The sequence below is a fragment of the Eufriesea mexicana genome, unplaced genomic scaffold, assembly GCF_001483705.2.
Source record: "Eufriesea mexicana isolate 0111107269 unplaced genomic scaffold, ASM148370v2 scaffold4304, whole genome shotgun sequence".
In the NCBI taxonomy this organism is placed as follows: Eukaryota; Metazoa; Arthropoda; class Insecta; order Hymenoptera; family Apidae; genus Eufriesea; species Eufriesea mexicana.
The window spans coordinates 620910-638974 of NW_016912293.1; the positions used below are offsets into that span (position 1 = coordinate 620910).

The window sequence follows — 18065 nt, forward strand, 5'->3', positions numbered from 1 at the left end:
ACTATTGATATTCTAATATTACAGCGTCTTATGATATAATATAGTACTGTTATATTGCAATACTAAAATTATTATGAAATATCGTAATACTTAGTATTATATTTGTGATATTAAATGTTAAATATTATAATGTTATAATACTATATATATAATATTACTATAATATTACTATATATATATACAATTAGTAGTACTATATATATATTAAACGAAATATATATAGTATTATAACATTGCAATACTATAATATTTAATATCACATTGTGATATAGTATTTTATTGATGCCTTATAGCAGCTTATATACATAATACTATATAGTATTATAATGTAAGAGTACTATATTTTATATATATATAGTATTATAACATTATAATATTTAATATTTAATATCACATTGCGATATAATATTTTGTTGATGCCTTATAGGAACTTATATGCATAATACTAAGTATTATGATATTTCATAATAATTTTAGTATCGTAATATAAGAACACTATATTTTATATATATTATAGTATTATAACATTATAATATTTAATATTTAATATCACATTGCGATATAGTATTTTATTGATGCCTTATAGTAGCTCCTATATAATACTAAGTATTACGATATTTTCATAACAATTTTAGTATTATTTATTTTTAATTTAGTATATATATGTTATAATTATTAAAACAAAATTTTTAATGCCACGATAAAATATTATATAGCAGTCCATAATCCAACCCAATTGCATGGAAAATCCCCATAAACGACATATAATCTAAAAGATTCACAATTCCATACACAATTTACGCAAATCCAATAAAATCCTATCATACGACCCCCGAAAGCCTAACCGAAACCGAGGTTCGATAAAACAATTGCAATCTCGCGATGGAGCTTCAAAAAAATAAACAACGCCTGCCCTCTTCCAGTATCCATTGGATTGACTTCCGAGGCAGAGCCCATCCCCAGAGCCCGCGGTGCGTCCTAACAGACTCGTGGCCCCCTCTAACTCAGGGAACAGCTTCACACCCTTCGAAGATGCCTCGAACAAAGGCGTCCTGTTCTCCGCTTGACTAAACGCGGCCGATCGAATATTCTCACGCAGCCTCGCCCCGTTCGCCGCGAAACTATTCGCCAAGTATTCGACCAGGCTGGCTGATTTTCAATTTGCTTCTCTCCCATGAACGCTTCTGCTTTCAAACGGTGGCGCCCTTTCAACCCGTTCTTTTCGTGCCCCCTATCGCTGCCTCTATCGCCATTTTCCCCTCCATTAACCGTAACTCTTTAGCCGATCCGGCTGATGGGTCGGCGCAGTTATTCGGGCTGGAATTTCTTTAAATTGTTAAGAAACAGGGACGAGGCATCGCGACGCCTCCGGCAACGAGTCCACGAAGGCGCATTCCAGCACCGTCTAATGAGATCAAAAGCCCGCGAGCTTTCGAGATTAAAAACCTCGCCGCCTTCTTGACCCGGCCAGGCCTAGCCGAGATCCTCCTTCCGAGGGCTTCTATGAACGCGTGTGCAGCGTATCGAGGGATTCTTCCATTGCTGGTATTCCAACCGCGAGTGAAGAAGTTAAGTTTCTTGGGTTATTGAGATATTTCGCGTGAATTGTGGCGTAAATTGTGGCGCGAATCGCGGAGAGGTTAGGGCACTCTGAGAACTTGTGGGTCGTTCGGTTCTTTGCAGGCTGCAGCTTCGGTCACTCGTGGACAATGTTTGACTTGGGTAGTAGTTTGCGGATCGTTCCACTCTTCGGAGTGTGAAGCCTCTGAATCTAATTTGGTCAATAATGCTTGTTTTTAAGTAAAAGTCTTCTTTTCAGACATTTTTCTCTTTCGAAATGTCGAAATCGGTGAAATATTGTATTTTAGGGTTACGAAAGGCAAAAGGGTCTGCGGATGAAATAGATGGCGACACTGTTACTGTTAGGGTGGCACCAAAATAGAGATGTCAGACAGATTTTCTAAACAGATTAACTGGTTATATTGCAATTAACAATAGATTTATGATCATTCGATAATTGAAGAAATCTAATTAAAGAATCAATTTATTATAAAACGATTGATTTATTTCTTCTTGTTTTTGCGAAAATCGAAATTCTAATTCGTCGATAGCTGGTACTTGGATATGAATTTAAGAAAAGAAAAATTTGGAATTCACTTGGAAAAATTGACTCAATTATTTAATTCGTTGTTTGAACAAATTAATTGTTTGAAAATACGATTTCACGGTCAAATTCGTCATTGAAGAATGTAAAATTCAGCATGAACGTTGGCAGATGAAAGTTTTATCAAAACTAGCCATTAGTACTTCGATATGGTCCCTCGTAAATCTCTATTGAACAATATATAATGATATAAACTTAAGAAAAGAAAAATTTTGAATTCACTTAGAAAAATTAACTTAATTATTTAATTCGTTGTTTGAACAAATTAATTGTTTGCAAATCCGATTTCACGGTCAAATTCGTCATTAAAAGATGCCAAATTCAGTGTGAACTTTAGCAGATGAAAGTTTTATCAAAATTGGCGATTAGTACTTCGGTATGGTCCCACTTAAGACTCTAATGAACAAACTTTGTTCCACATTTTGCACTTGTTTGTACCCAAGGACTCATCCCCTGGCCGCATCTTCGACTGGCAATATTTCGGTCACCCCTGTGCTCTCTGCGAAGCAACTATGGTCAAAGTTGCTCCTACTGCGTTACATCACGCGGGGAAATTAGTTCCGTGCCTTTTTTCATACATTTTTAGATTCACGGATAATCTCGCAGCCGTGCGGATCGCGCCGTTTCTTCGTTTACCACCGGCAGTTCGCAACCCCTGAGCCTCTCGTTCCCTCTTTCCGCGCGGCGTCGTTCTCCGCGCTGAATAACGAAGGCTGGAGAAATTTTCTCGGAGTATTTTTTCGCTGGATCGCCTGGCGTGTGATGTAGTTCGCAGCGTGGATCGTAAACGTTAACGGTGCCGGGACTTTGTCAGTTATTACGGTGCTTCCGAGTTGATCTCGTGTTCCTCGGAGGATATATTCCCGTGGAAACGCGAGAGCGGAACAGCGCGGAGGTTTAAATAAGCCGGAAAATATTTTTATACGATTTCCTGCAGTCTGCTCGTCCTGTTAACCGGTGTGCTCCTTTAAGGTTCACTTTTCCACGGTTTTCGGTATAATTTGAACCGAGTCCCGTGTTTCCGTCTCATCTTCGTCGTCATCCTTGTTTCTGTTTCGTCTCTGTCTTTGTTCCCGTCTCTAGCTCTGTCTTTGTCGTTCCTTTTGTCGCTACTTATAATTGTATCAACGTCTTTACTTTTGCCTCTGTCTTTGTGATTTTTGTATCTACCTTTGTCTCTACTTTTATTGTGGTGCTTGTCTCAGCCTTTGTGTTTATTGCAGTTTTTGTCTTTGTCTGTGTCTTTGTTATGGCATTTGTCTCTGTTTCTGTTTCAGTCTTTATTTTGACATTTGTCTGGGTCTTACTTTTTATTGTAGTCTTTACTTTTGTCTTTGTCTCTATCTGTCTGTGTCTTTGTCTTTGTCTCTATCTGTCTGTGTCTTTGTCTTTGTCGCCATCTGCCTTTGTCTTTGTCTTTGTCGCCATCTGTCTTTGTACACGCCTCTATCTCTATCTCTTGGCTCTGTTTTTATCTCTGTCTCTGTCTCTGTCTCCGTCTCTGTCTCTGTCTCTGTCTCTGTCTCTGTCTCTGTCTCTGTCTATCTGTCTATCTGTCTATCTGTCTTTGTCTTTGTCACTGCCTGTATCTTTATTGCAATCTTTATTTCTGTCTGTGCCTTTGTCACTGCCTGTATCTTTATTGCGATCTTTATTTCTGTCTGTGTCTTTGCCGCTTTTGCCTTTACATCTGTCTTTGTCGTCGTCTGTTTCTTTCACTCTAACTTTCTAAAGATTTTGGTCTATGTTTCTGTTCCCGCTTTTGTCTCATTTCTGCCTCTGTTGTCTCTGTTTCTGACTGTCCAAGTCGTTGTCTCTGTTTCTGTTTTCTTACCGTGACTTCTATCCCTGTGTTTCTTCGTCTGTTTGTCTCTCTAGTTTCTCTCAGTCTTATTCTTAGAGAATGGGTATGGAATTTGAGTAATAGGCCAATTTAATGGAGCGTGACAGTGGGTAAAGGTTAGGTATCCACTCTGAATACGACTATATTTTTGACTTTCATCCCCTTCGCGCTTAAGGGAGGAGCAAACTAATTAATACTCGCTCGAAGAAATTAGAAGTCACGAATGGTTGCCTGGCCGATTCAGACTAATGAAGTTAGCAGTTACGGTTAGGTGACGATGATTATTCATTCGCAAACACGAAGGGTGTTGGGAACTTTGTTCTAAACACTGATTATATCCAGATACGATTATTAGGCATTCATTTTGTTTGACGTGTAGCGCGACAGGTTGTTAATCATTTGATGCATTGAAACGTTGGGCATGGATTGATAGCTGCACGATTTGGAAGCGATGAATAATCTATAGAGGAATTTATTGCTAATCGTGACATCTATTGTCAGCATTCGAGGATCGATATTTATAATTAATTAATTATTAATTATTTTTTACGCGTTTCTTTTTGCACTGGATCTCAATCAGCATAACCATGAACAACCTGCTACATTGTACTTTGATACACGAATCCGATTATACAGACGTCAAAGTGATCCATTTCATAGAAGTTAATTATTTGGTAATCACGTATCATATATATATATATAGCCAGGCATATTACAAAACTATTGGATAATATATAAAATCCTGTCACACGTTAAATTTAATACATTGAAATTGAATTAGTAAAATTAGGTTACAGAGAATCGATACATTTAATAAATTAAGTGGAAGAAATACCAAGATTAATCCGGATAAATTATGCTCGGAATGTGTACTCAATTTCGACATCTTTTCGTTCCCTCATCCAACATATTTTTTATTTATTTTTATTTATTTTCTCCTTTTATATCCAAAAAGCTTCTGTATCTCGTTTCAAATGGCTCGTAGTTCTACAACGACGCAAAATTGTTCGAGAATGCACATCATTCGATTTCAGCAATGTTTAAAACTATTTCACGTGCTTTCGCCGTTCTAGTTTGAACAAAATTTCGCCCACTCCGCGTTAATGCAAAATCACGGTTCGTGACAAGCGTTTATGCCTTTCGATAGAAATATATTTTCGTTCTATCGCGATGGTGGAATAGTTGAATATCGTTAAAGCAGCGATACACGAAGATTCAGTCGATCGAAATATTTTAAAGTGGCTGAAAGAGCGGATAAAGATTGGACAATTCCTTTGAAAAATATTTCATTGGATAGCTGGGAACGTCGCTTATCTCTAAGAAGCAGAAACTAAAGGAAATTTTATCGAATTCTCGTGTCGATTCGCGAATATTGATTCCATTGCTGAAATTAATTTGTCTCTTGGGTGAGTATCTTATACTTCGCTCGATGTTAGGATTATCGCGTTAATTCTGTGTTTACACAAAATGGCGGACAACGTTGGTGCTGCTGGCTTTGAACGAAGGCTAATTAGCAGTGGAGAGGCTCGCAGGCAAAGTGGCACAAGTGGCGAAATCTTTAATTTTGAAAAATTCTGGGTGAAGTTCAACATAAGAGAAACATCTGAATGCCTCTGAATATAAAAACGCAGCAGTTCGCTAAGTACGTACTTATGAAGGATTGGAAATTCATAGCAAAATCCTTCTTTTAGAAATTGAAACATTCAAATTAAAAAAAGGTATGGAAATTCAGAGGAAAATCCTTCTTTGAAAAATTGAAAGCTGCAAATTGGAGAAAAGGTCTGGAAATCCAGGGAAAAATTATTACCTGGGAAAGTAAGTCTTGAGAATTGGCAGAAGGGGATGAAAATTACTTAAAAAGCAATTTCCTTGCCTTTGGAATTAACCCTTGAGCAGTGAAAATTAAAACATTAGAAATTCATAAAAATTTCTAACTTTGGAAATTAATACCTGGGATTTAAAAATTAGAAAATGAAATTAAAAAGTCGTAATAAAATTCCTTTCTGAGAAATTAAAATTTGTAAATTCCAAGAAGCAATTGAAACTTCATAACAAATCCCTTGTCTTGAAAATTAATTCCTTAAGAATTGAAAAAAATAATTTACAAAATTAGAAATTAAAAAGAAACCTTTATATAAATATCTATCTCAAGTATCTCATATATCATTTCCTAAACTTGTATTATTTTTGGAAAAAATTTGTTAGAAATATATAAAATATATATACAAAGATAATAAAAAATTATACGTGAGAAAGTTATTCCATAGAACCACGTCACATATTATTTAGTCCCAATGATATCAGCTAATTTTATACAGTGTTAGACAATGCTAGAATTTCAATGAAATGCATCCAAGAGGAATGGAGTGATTATTAAAATCTGTAATGAATTGGATCGAACTTGTACAATGGGTTAGGGACGCGTGGAATTGAATCTAAATCAAAGGTAAATAATGTACGATTCGAATCGAGTTCGAGCAGATAACGAATTGGATCTGTAGAATGAACGAAATACGACGGGAATTACAAATTTGATTAAAAATACCGAATGAATTTAAATCGAATCAATCATGTCTGATTTACAATTAAGCACAACATAAGCGAAAATCAATCGAGAATTGAGGTAGCCTCGATCAAAATCGCATTGGAATCTCGTTACAAACGAAGCAGCACCTCGAATAATGACTCGACATTTATAAATAACGAAATTGAGATGAAGACAGCTGAAACGAAATATGAGACGAGGATAAAGAAAATAAAAATTCGATGTTAAAAAGAAATATTACATTGACCTAAAAATTCTCTCGTTGAATTTTATCTAAATTTATACAATTTGATCTATAATTTAATTATAATTTAATTATATTTCAACTATAGACTTGTCTTAATTAACAGTCTGTAGGATTAAGTTAGACTTCATGCAAATTAACTTTATTTATTAAAATTAGACTTAAGATTTTTCAGATAGGTTCAATTTCAGCTTCGACTACTGAGATAAAGTTTCCTATTTCTGAAAATTCAAGAAAATTTACAAATCATTAGTTTTATAACCTACTGACTTTTATTAATTTTCTCGAATAAAAATAAGTGTTCAAAAGAAATAAATTATTAATAAAAACGACAGGAATAAATTCAGATAATTAGAAAAAGGAATTTTCTAATTTTCCAAAATGAGTTATTCCAAAATATAGTATCAGTTGTTAAAATAATATCTGCTATTATAAAAAGTATAATAGGCTATAGTATTAATAGATTAATAATTTGTTGTTGATAATTTTAATTGTATCGTCTACTTATTCATCTATCCAGTCCTTCAATAATTCATTTACCATAAAAATAATTTAATTGTCATAATAATAACTAAATTGTAAGAACATTTATATGTAGAACATCCTAACAAAAACAATGAAAAATTCTCCAACCACGAAATAAATAAATTCCCAAACATGGAATCCAGGACAAAACTGAAAATAATATTCTAAAATCTTCTCTTAAAAAAAAATCGTCTTTCGCTTTTTCAAAAAGAGGCTAGTAATTGCACAATTAATTCTGTCTGTTATACTAAAATCACGAGGACAGGTTGTGGATTTCTATGCTAATGCATGCAATGACGACCTATGCTTGCCAAGAGCCAAAGCACTCCGCGTAAATGCACGAAATAAGCTGTAATTAGTATCCCAGTATTTAATTCGCATATTGCTACAGATACTATCAATTTCAATCCCCAACCTACCCCAAAGACCAGAAAAGAATAAAACAAAGCAAAAGAAACAGAATCAGGGACAAAATGAAAATAAAAATAATAAAAATCAACCACACCGACAGACATCATCTCGAAATAAATCTCTGCAGAAAAATACAACTGAAATGCAAATTTGCTTCGAAATGGCGTCAAGGATCGACGCAGGATCGATGAGACGGAGGGCAATGTGAAAGGAATGGAAATCGGGTGAAACCTTGTTAACGCGAATTCGGTTCAGTGGCAACTGCAAGATGCGTCGCGTCTATGGTGTTTCAATTTAAATTTATGATCAATTTGTATTCATTACGTCGTTTGAAGAGAACAAATGTCATAAAATCCGTAGACGAAGGAAACGTCAAAGGTACAGGAGGTTTGCTTTTAAAAGGATATTTCCGTTGGAAGACAAATTCGACTTTCATCTTGATACTCCATAACGGAATATAGAATGTGCGTGCAGACAGAGCGTGTGCTATTGCATATGTGCGTGCGCGTGTCTGCCTCTGTTCGACATATACGTGCATGGGTATAATGCGCGCATATCCGCTTTCAATTCGATAGATATGTAAAATATATGCCGCACTCGCTGCAAAATGGATATGGAACGCTGGAATATTTCATCGTTAAATCGATTGGGTATTATTACGAGTTACGGTATGAGACAATATAAAGCTTCCTTGCTATTGTTGGCAAAAAGTCAAAGTGATCGAACAATTCGCGAGTGTACGCGAATAATCATGCTTTTATACATCTTTTTTCTTTCATCCTTTCAGTTTTTCGATGTTTTTGGTGCGATTTTAAAGAGGAGAGAATTTTTGTTAGATTTATTTTCACCTGCATGTTTGTTGGAAATGAAATAGTAGTCGAAATGAATATAACCTGGGTAACGGAGAATATATGAAGCTTGATTTTCCTGCAGAAAATACCAGGAAATGAAATTGTTACGGTTTAAAGAGAAAAATAAACGTTTCAAAGGAAGGAGAAGTGATAGTAATTGTAAATGTTATTAACACCTTACCTTACGATGTAAGCAAGATGGCGAGTGCCATAATCAACAGCAACGTCGCGAGACACTTCATGCAAACGATGCGAAGAATAACATGCTACCGAGACAGGAAAACATCTGCGAAAATTAACCACTATCCTGACCCGTCTTATTTACCTTGGGTCCTATCTACGAGCCACGTTTCTCGCACGTGATACCCATGTTCGACCCGATTGCCTCACCGCCATCTTGTAGATAAAGAAATTAACACCAAAATAACCAAAATGACTGTTTTTAGAATTTTTATCTTTGCAGTTGACGAGAATATGCAGTTGCTTTTGGCAAAATTAATATTGTGTAATTATGTATGCTCTTTTATGTTCATTGTACTGCTTTACTTATCGTCAATAATGTATATCGTATTTAGGTACTCATTACAGATCGGTAATTTTAGTGCTAATAAAGGTTATTACGTATTTTAAATATTCAAATATTCGTGATAATTAATGATCTAATATTTAAATATTCAGGACAATTATTCGTTGGCTATTTTATATCGGTTTACAATTAATTATTTCTAACTACAGGAAGTAAATAGGAATTCATAACTAAATAAAAACCACGAGAATAAGAATTTTTAAATAAATTTTCTATGTTTATGTCAACTAGTTGAGAAGATCAAAAATAAGCAAGATTTGATCATACTGGCACCAATGGGATCCGAAAATCAAACTACTCCGTCGGAATAAAAAAGATATATATTATTTTTATTTATAGTGATATATATTAAAAATCCCCCCTCCCTCAAAGGAAAAAAAAAATTGAGAAAAATCCCACGACCTCCCAAACTGCCGATAAAAATCTCCCAATAAAAAATATCCACCTCGCGTGAAGTCTCCTCAGAAACATAATCGTCGGAGTCGCGCTGATAACCATCGCGCCCTCTCCGTAAAGTGAAAATCGCGAACGAAGAAGCTCGTTGGAGACTACTCGTCCCAGACAGAATCGTTTACGCGGGGATCAACGACGAATTAACGATCACCAGCTCGTGCTTAATCTAGGAAACGAATCTCCGCGACCCAGGCTCCCTCTCGCGGTCGCGTCTCCTTCACGATGCAATTTCGTTTTACGAGACAATCCGGCAGGCCGTGGAGAAGCTTCCCCCGGGAGGCGGTAGAACGCGACAGAAGGGGGAAAAAGTATCAGAGTAGTTGGTTCTCCGCGGTAACTCGATTTCGTACGAAATAAAGCTGAGATTTCGTTGGCATGAATGCCGAATCCGTGTCCGAGAGGACGGAACAGGGTCGCGTTACGGCTTGTTAAAAAATGCACGCCGCCACGCGGCGCGGAGCCGCAACTACTGGCGGACAAAGGGTGGGGGAAACCACGAGGTCGGGCGCGATGGCGGAGCCAGAGCGCGGAGAAACGAGTGTACAGGGAGAGAAAATGAGCGTGATAGTGGAGCAGATAAAATAAAAATGGCCCCACGGTGCTTGAGGGATGAGAGCAACCGCACCCTCCCGGTTTCCTTCTCCTTCAATTCGATGAATCTCCGAGTGACTTAAAGAGGATAACTTCTTTCTGTATGTCGGCGACATCCTCCGTCCGTGTCCCTGGAACCTCGAGCACGCTTTAATACTTATATGCGCTCCTTGCAATCCGGAAACGTTTTATCCTGTCGATTTACAGGTTATCCTTTCACAACCTCGTTTCTCGATCAGGTTTTAGAAACGGTAGATTATCGTGCGACGACTGTGTTGGCGAGTAGAAGCGGTAATAGGTTAGGTTGGACTTTTAGGTTATGTCGCGAGACTGCGAGGAAAGTAATTGTTGCAGGGGAAGTTTTGAAGCGATGGTTCTCGTTTGCAGAGTACTCGAATTGGTTTTTAGGTTATGTATGATGAATGATGAAGTCCTAATCCAGGTTGAGGGATGAGTGAATCCTGGATTCGGCTCGTTGTAGCAATTTGTTACAAATTCGGTGATTTATTCTTCTTGAAATTTAGTCTTTCATGATTCTCCAGGAATTTCTTCTTGATAGTTCACTGGAGAAAGTATTATAAAATATAAAAATTAATATACAATAGAAAATGTCTCGTGCATCTATAGTACCTAACTATGAAGCTCTGATAAACAGTTAGACATTGACATAATCCAATGTGTATACAATACAAGACGAAGAATTACGTACAATAACTTGTGCACAATGGGATATTAGCAACGAAACGTTACGTGATGACCTAAATACTAAGCACATACGTGACTACAAATCTCATAATAGTACACTGCAACGTGACCCTAATAACTAAGCAAAAGACCTGCTCGAAGAAGAGGACAATGTTAGAGGCTTAGAAAATCGAATCCAAATGATTCAACAAAAATCCATAGACATGAATAGCACCTGATTTAAAGAAACTCCACTAGGACTTTTCCTTTCACGTGTTTATATTCGTTATTAATGGACCACAACTGCACATATATCTTTTATAACTCCCTTATAGTTGTACATAACAATAGAGAAAAAGGAGAACGAAAAATTAATCCGCAATTTGTGAACTCTTCTAGTAATTGAACAATTAACCCTTTGCACTCGACGACTTTTTCGTTACAGAAAAATAGTAATTCCAAGACTTTCTGTCATATAGTCGACGAAATTTTTAAAATGGTAAATAAGAAATCATATGCAAATTAAGACGTAGAATTACTTTTCTTCGACATTTCACAATTTTAGAATTTGATTAAATGGTGACTGAGAGTCACCTCTCGAGTGCAAAGGGTTAACATCCCCGAATGAAGAAGAAGAATGAATACCCCAGGAAATAAGTATACTTCGCAAACATTGAACGAACCCTACCAAACACAGGAACCACCCATTTCTGCACAAAAATGATCAAAAGTCGATCAACCCAATTTTAACCCCTTGACTACTGTGGGCGCCTATGGACACTTAGAAATTTTGCGTTTGTGACACGAAGATCGCCTATTGGTGCTTAAAAATTTTGCGTTTGTAACACAAAGGTTGCCTATAGACGCTTGGCGTAGTTTGGCTTTTTGACACGGGGGGCGCTTGTTTTCACAAAAATGGCGCACATCGAGTGCTTAGGAATTTTGCGTTTGTGACATGAAGGCCGCCTATGGACACTTAGAAATTTTGCGTTTGTGACACGAAGATCGCCTATTGGTGCTTAGAAATTTTGCGTTTGTAACACAAAGGTTGCCTATAGGCGCTTGGCGTAGTTTGGCTTTTTGACACGGGGGGCGCTTGTTTTCACAAAAATGGCGCACATCGTAACTCAATTCCTGCCGTATGGTACGGCCACTGCGTATTAAAATCTGCCGTAGTCAAGAGGTTAATCTCTAGTAACATCCTCGACCACAGAGTGTAGGAAAGGAAAGCAGAGGGACGATGCCATCGGCGCCATGGTGTCTCGACGCCACACCCTGACAGTCCCGGAAGTCTCGCAGTCGGCGGCATACGGGTTAAGGAAGAGCTTTATAGTAATCGAACGGAATCGAACCGGCATTTTATGTGCCCGATTCGTGCTCCAGCGTACCTTACCGCGAATTCTGCGAGTATTCGCCAACGAATCGGAAAGGAACCGGTGAATTTACCCTCGTACGTCACTTACGGCTGTAATGTCCCTTATTCGGTAATGGCTACCGGAAGTGGGACGCCGAGTAAAATCGTAGACGGAACGTGACCCGGAACGGGGTTCGCTGTTCCACGAATCGAGACAATCGAGAAAGCTTGTTGACTTCGTACGATGAATGTTTTAATGTTGCCAGGGTAAAGCTGGTTTGGTCTATTTCTAGCGACGGATTGATGGCCGAATGAGATTCCTTCGATTTGCGAAGGGTCGTTGCTCGTATCTTACGAGTCGATTTGGCTCTTCTTTATTGGCATTTCGTGTTTGGCCTTGCGTTCTGCTGAGGGGCGAAGGGGCTGATTGAAAGGGCTGTAGGAGAGGGTGAAAGTGTTCGGATTTTGGTGCCATTTTAAATCTTCATGTTTGGCTTGAGGAAATTGTAGGAAATTAGTATTATCTTGTGTGCTTAAAAATTTGGAAATTTTTTTGGTACTTTGAATTTTTATGTTTGGTTCGTTTCGTAGAAGTGGATGAAAGTGTTTGGAATGTGGTGCCATTTTAAATCTTTATGTTTGGTTGAGGAAACGGAGGAAGGGTTGGAAATTGTAGGAAATTAGTATTATTTTGTGTGCTTAAAGATTTGGACATTTTGTTGGTTCTTTGAATTTTTATGTTTAGTTTATTTGGTAGGTGAAGATAAAAGTGTTTAGAATTTGGTGCCATTTTGAGTTTTTATATTTGATTTGAGGAGATAGAGGTAGAGTTGGAGATTGAAGGAAATTAGTGTTATTTTGTATATTTGAAGATTTGGGAATTTTTTGGTACTTTGAATTTTTATGTTTAGTTTATTTAATTAGATAGATTTAGTGGATTAGATAGGAAAAAGGTTATATATTTTGTACTTTTTACATATATTGTAATTTTAAACATTTTTATTTACTTTTGTTTTGAGTATTATTGTAATTTTTATTTAATATTAATTCATTTTAGGACTTACAATTAGTATTATTTTCAATGATTATATTTATTTTTGTACTATTATTTAATGTCATTTATTTTTTAGGGTAGTACTACTTTAAGTATTTATATTTACTTTTGCGATTCAATATATTTGATCGAAATAAGATAGATGGGCAGAAAGTCTTAGAAATTTATCGCTATTTTAATTTTTCATATTTATTTCTTCCAATTCGATTAACGCGATTGAAATAAACGTAGAAGAAGTTCTTTCAAAATTTACTGCCATTTTTATTTTTCATATTTATTTTCCTCAACCCGATGAATTTGATTGAAATAAGGGGAGAAAAGGTCGAGGACCCTAGGAATTCACTGCTATTTTGTGCCTTTATATTTATTTCCTTCGATTCTATAAATTCGATCGGAATAAACGTAGAAGACCTTCGAAATTTTCTGCCATTTTCACTTTTTATATTTATTTCCTTCGATCGATAAGTTCGATTGGATTAAACGAAGAAATAAAGTAAGCAAAGTGTGCTACAAATTTAATAACAAACTTTCATCCTTTACATTTATCTTTTCTGACACTATGAAACTTCACCATCAATTTTCCCAGTTTCTTGCACTTTACACAGGTGTCATGGCAAATACCTTTCCTTAGTCTAAATCAACAGAACTTTTAAAAGAATTCCTTAATGAAATCAATTTCGTGTCATCGAATATTTACGAAAATATGGATCTTCTCCGCATCAGTGAAATAATAAATTTCCCTTAGCATGGTTTAAAATTCTATTCAATATCGAAATACCAATTTGCAGTTTTAAAAGTTCGTCGTCGAATGCTCGTAAATTATCTATATTTAAAGAGTGACTTATTTGTATATACGTATGTGTGCAAACTTATAAGTACATAACAAAGACACCCGAAACCGACATAAAATTCCAGTCCATTAACTTAGCATTCGTTAATTTACGCGTCCGCTGGGATGCCGCGAGGACACAATTAATTACGAATAGCCATAACGAACCATTCGCCTGTTTTTATTAATGGTCGCATTCGAGGGTGTAAACGTGACTCCGGCCCCAAGACGGCGGTCAGAACGGGGTGAACTTCGAATTAACGACCTCTTGGAGAAATGTTCATGGTATTCCCCCAAGTGCTCTATCATCTGTAATAAAAACAACGGCAAAATAAAGCTGAGGTAAATAGAAAACGTTGAAGTATCGCTAATGCCTGGATGGTAATTAAGGGAATTTTATGGAACCGGAATTTCGTGCAAATTTCATCGGAGGGTTGATCTAAACGAATTTTAAGAAGGTTTTTAATAGAAAAGAATTATTGTGGACTTTTATTAACCGTTTGCACTCGAGAGGCGCCTCTCAGTCGCCATTTAATCAGATTCTAAATATGGATGTTAATATATTAAATTTACAATTACCCAACGATGCGTGGAATATCGAAGTAAAATAATTCTTTGTCTTAATTTGCATACGATTTCTTATTTACCGTTTTAACCCTTTGCACTCGAGGATTTTTTGGCTAAAGAAGGATAGCAGTTCAAATATCTTCTGTGACAAAGCCGACGATATTTTTCTGAGCAGGAATAAAAGATCGTATGATAATTAACACGTAGAATTATTTGATTTCGATACCTCGCACACTGTTACATTATCTGAAATTTGACATATTTATGAATATGGAGCTTCGAAATTTTATCAAATGGCAACTAAAGGGCACCTCTCGAGTGCAAAGGGTCAAAAATATCGTCGACCTTATGGTAGGAAGTCTTCGAATCACTATGTTTCTGTAACGAAAAGATCACTGATTGTGAGTGCAAAGGGTTAAAGTACTATATTAAAATTGTTATAATCGTTAATCATTCATATTATTTTCTAAATCCTTCACCAGCACTCTTTTAAAAAAATCACCGAAAAAATCACCGACTGCAAAGGGTTAAAATTGTAATCATGGGAATCAGTGGAAAAATCGTATAAGTGTATTTCTTTTAGAAAAAAGAAGGATATTCACACTTAATATTGAAATATTACAATAATAATTATAATTATATTTAATACTAAAGCCTATTTAATATTAAAATTATAATTTTAAAGAACAGATATGCGTAAGATATGTGTCACAGAACGCATGCACGCAATTAGTAAAAAATGATGATTGCAAACAGATTAAAGTATTTTTCTTTAATTTTTCAGTATATAATCTGACAATGACATCACGGAAAGCTCGTAAACGTTGTATACTTTGTTTATCACAATAAAAGAGAAAAAATTCATTTTATCAGTGTAACAATTGCCATGTCGCTATATGTATTGACCATTTCAAGTGTAAAACTATTAAATTTAATTTCTCAAGTTATTTTCAATGTATAACTTCATTGCACTAAATAAAATTATAAATTCTTTGTATATGCCATTTTACTTTTTGGTTTTTTATCACTTTGAAATACCTTGATCTTTATTCAAATTTTGGTAATATGGGTCAATGTTCCACTTTTTCGAACGACACAAATGGGTTAATAAGAATTACAATCGTATATAAAAATATTTAAGTAAATGTTAAGGAAAATATATTAGAGAAAGAGTGCAATCAGTATAATCATTAAGGGTAGTTTTAAGTACAATTTTGAAAACGAATTTATCGATACCAGAAGAGGACAAATATTTTTTATTTCCCCATGACAAATAATATATTCATGTATAACCATAATACATTATAGCTAACTATTCTTCAAATATTTATTTTTAAACTACATTTGGGTTTATTTAAAATTATTTTCCAATTAAAAATAAAAGTTCAAACCCACGTATATATCAAACTAAATATTTCATCATAATTAATAAAAAGAGCCATGATTGACAGTTTCAGACCCTCTGTAAAATTCGTTCGATTCAACTTTGTCACTGCCATCACGCCAACTTAACCCTTCGCATTCTCACTCGATCGCTTTGAACGAGGGAACGCGAGGTGTCGGTACGAGGAAGTCAAAAGCGTCGAAACACGGCGACACATTTTTATCGCGCCTTTAATTTCACAGCAGTTCTTTCGGAGCAGAAGCATTCCTTTAACCACGGCAAGAGAAATAGCAGCGTCTCTCTGAAAGATGTACGTCCGTTGTCCCAGAAAGTTTGCCCTCAAGAAATGTCGTGTTCCAGGGACTCGCCACACGTAACAGTCTCCGTGTAAAATTCATCCTGTAGAGAATATAACCCGTTCTAGGCGAACCAGCACCAAGGAAGGATTGTCTTGTCCCGAGCAATCGAATCTAAAACTTGCCTAGCTCGCTTGCCTACCTCTGCTGGAACACACACAGGCTGATTCTTAAACATTTGGAAATAGTTCGAGGGGCGAATTCAGCAGAGAAACCGTGTTTCACTGTTTCACTGTTTGAGTTGTGTGGAAGAAAATGGAGGATCGTACCATTCTGGCTGTGTGAGTTTTGACCTGATTTTTGTGCGGCTTCTTTCGTCTAGGAGATAGATCATTCGGCCCTTTGTAATTCCATTTCATATTAGAATAGATTTTTCTAGGATTTGAAAGTTTTGATATTTTCATGGAATTACTAAACTTCGTCATTTTCTTTCTTATTATATCACATATTTTTTAAGATATCTCAAGATGTCTATTAAATTTCTAAAAAATATTAGATATCTTTTGCAACGAAGTTTGAAGAAGTTCAGGAATTATTTATATTACATGTATTAGCTGTTGCAAATAATAGATAAACAAAATTATCTCATCTAGATGTACAGTGTCTTCCTCTTCGTATCCAGCTGTACATTTGATGATTGGCCTTTACATACACACAGACACGTCACGAAATTGTATAATAATTTGACTAATAATAACTAATAATAAATTAATTAAAATTTGGAAGTCTCTGGCAGAACATTTTGTGGTAGTGGTTGTCATAGAATGTGTGGTGTGAGTGTGAGAAATGTTTGTGTGGAAGAGAGTGTGTGTATGACAGAGAGTCGTGAAAAACAATTAGTGGGTGAATGACAGTCATCAGAAATAGACGTGTGTGAGAGAATCCTTAATAGATTATATCGCAGTGAGAATTTATTTTACGTGATTTAATTATAATTTATGTTATGTTGTTATACTATTCAATAAATATTATTATCAATTTATCCATTTACTCACACATTTTTGTATTATTCTCCAGTGTTAATAGGTAAGCCACTGTCATTAATTTCATTGAATTGCAAGACCTCATCAATTGCAAGTCCTCTCCAACAGTAAATTTTCTAAACTCGATTGTACAATAAAATCGAATACAGGTATAACTAGGTATCCTGGTTAAAATTTGCACGAATATTGTAGAATCTTTGCTGAGGAATTTCAAGAAGACAATTGAAGCTACCAAGTTACTTGTAATAAAAATATCAATACCCAAACGTTAACTAGCTTCAACTGCTTCCTGTCTAAGGGAATCCAATCACACACCCTTTTTCCTATTCTCATATACAGCCTCACTCTTGCGCTCATCGTGATGCATTTAAAGATTAGCTTGTACAGGCACTCAAGCTTATCGAGTCGCGTAAGAAATTAAAGTTTCGTCCCGAGGCTTCGATCTTCTCTTTCCAATGACTGGTGTCCGGCAGGCAAGATAAATGGACGTCAAAGGAGCTCGTTCCCCATCGTTTCAGAGGAGCGGGACGATTCATTCCTAGGTAGCCACTCTAGCATACAAACGCGGATCATTGTTTTTTCCTTCGTGTCTTCGTGACAGAATCCTCTGCAGCGAGTCCTCGTGCCGGATAAATGGGACA

At 36.0% G+C, this 18065-nt stretch overlaps 1 protein-coding gene across 1 annotated transcript in view; it reads left to right on the forward strand.

Annotated features, from left to right (window-relative positions):
- The window catches only part of Fas1 (fasciclin 1 Fas1 domain-containing), a 588690-nt gene that overhangs the window by 461245 nt on the left and 109380 nt on the right, over positions 1-18065 (forward strand). The window lies entirely within an intron of this gene.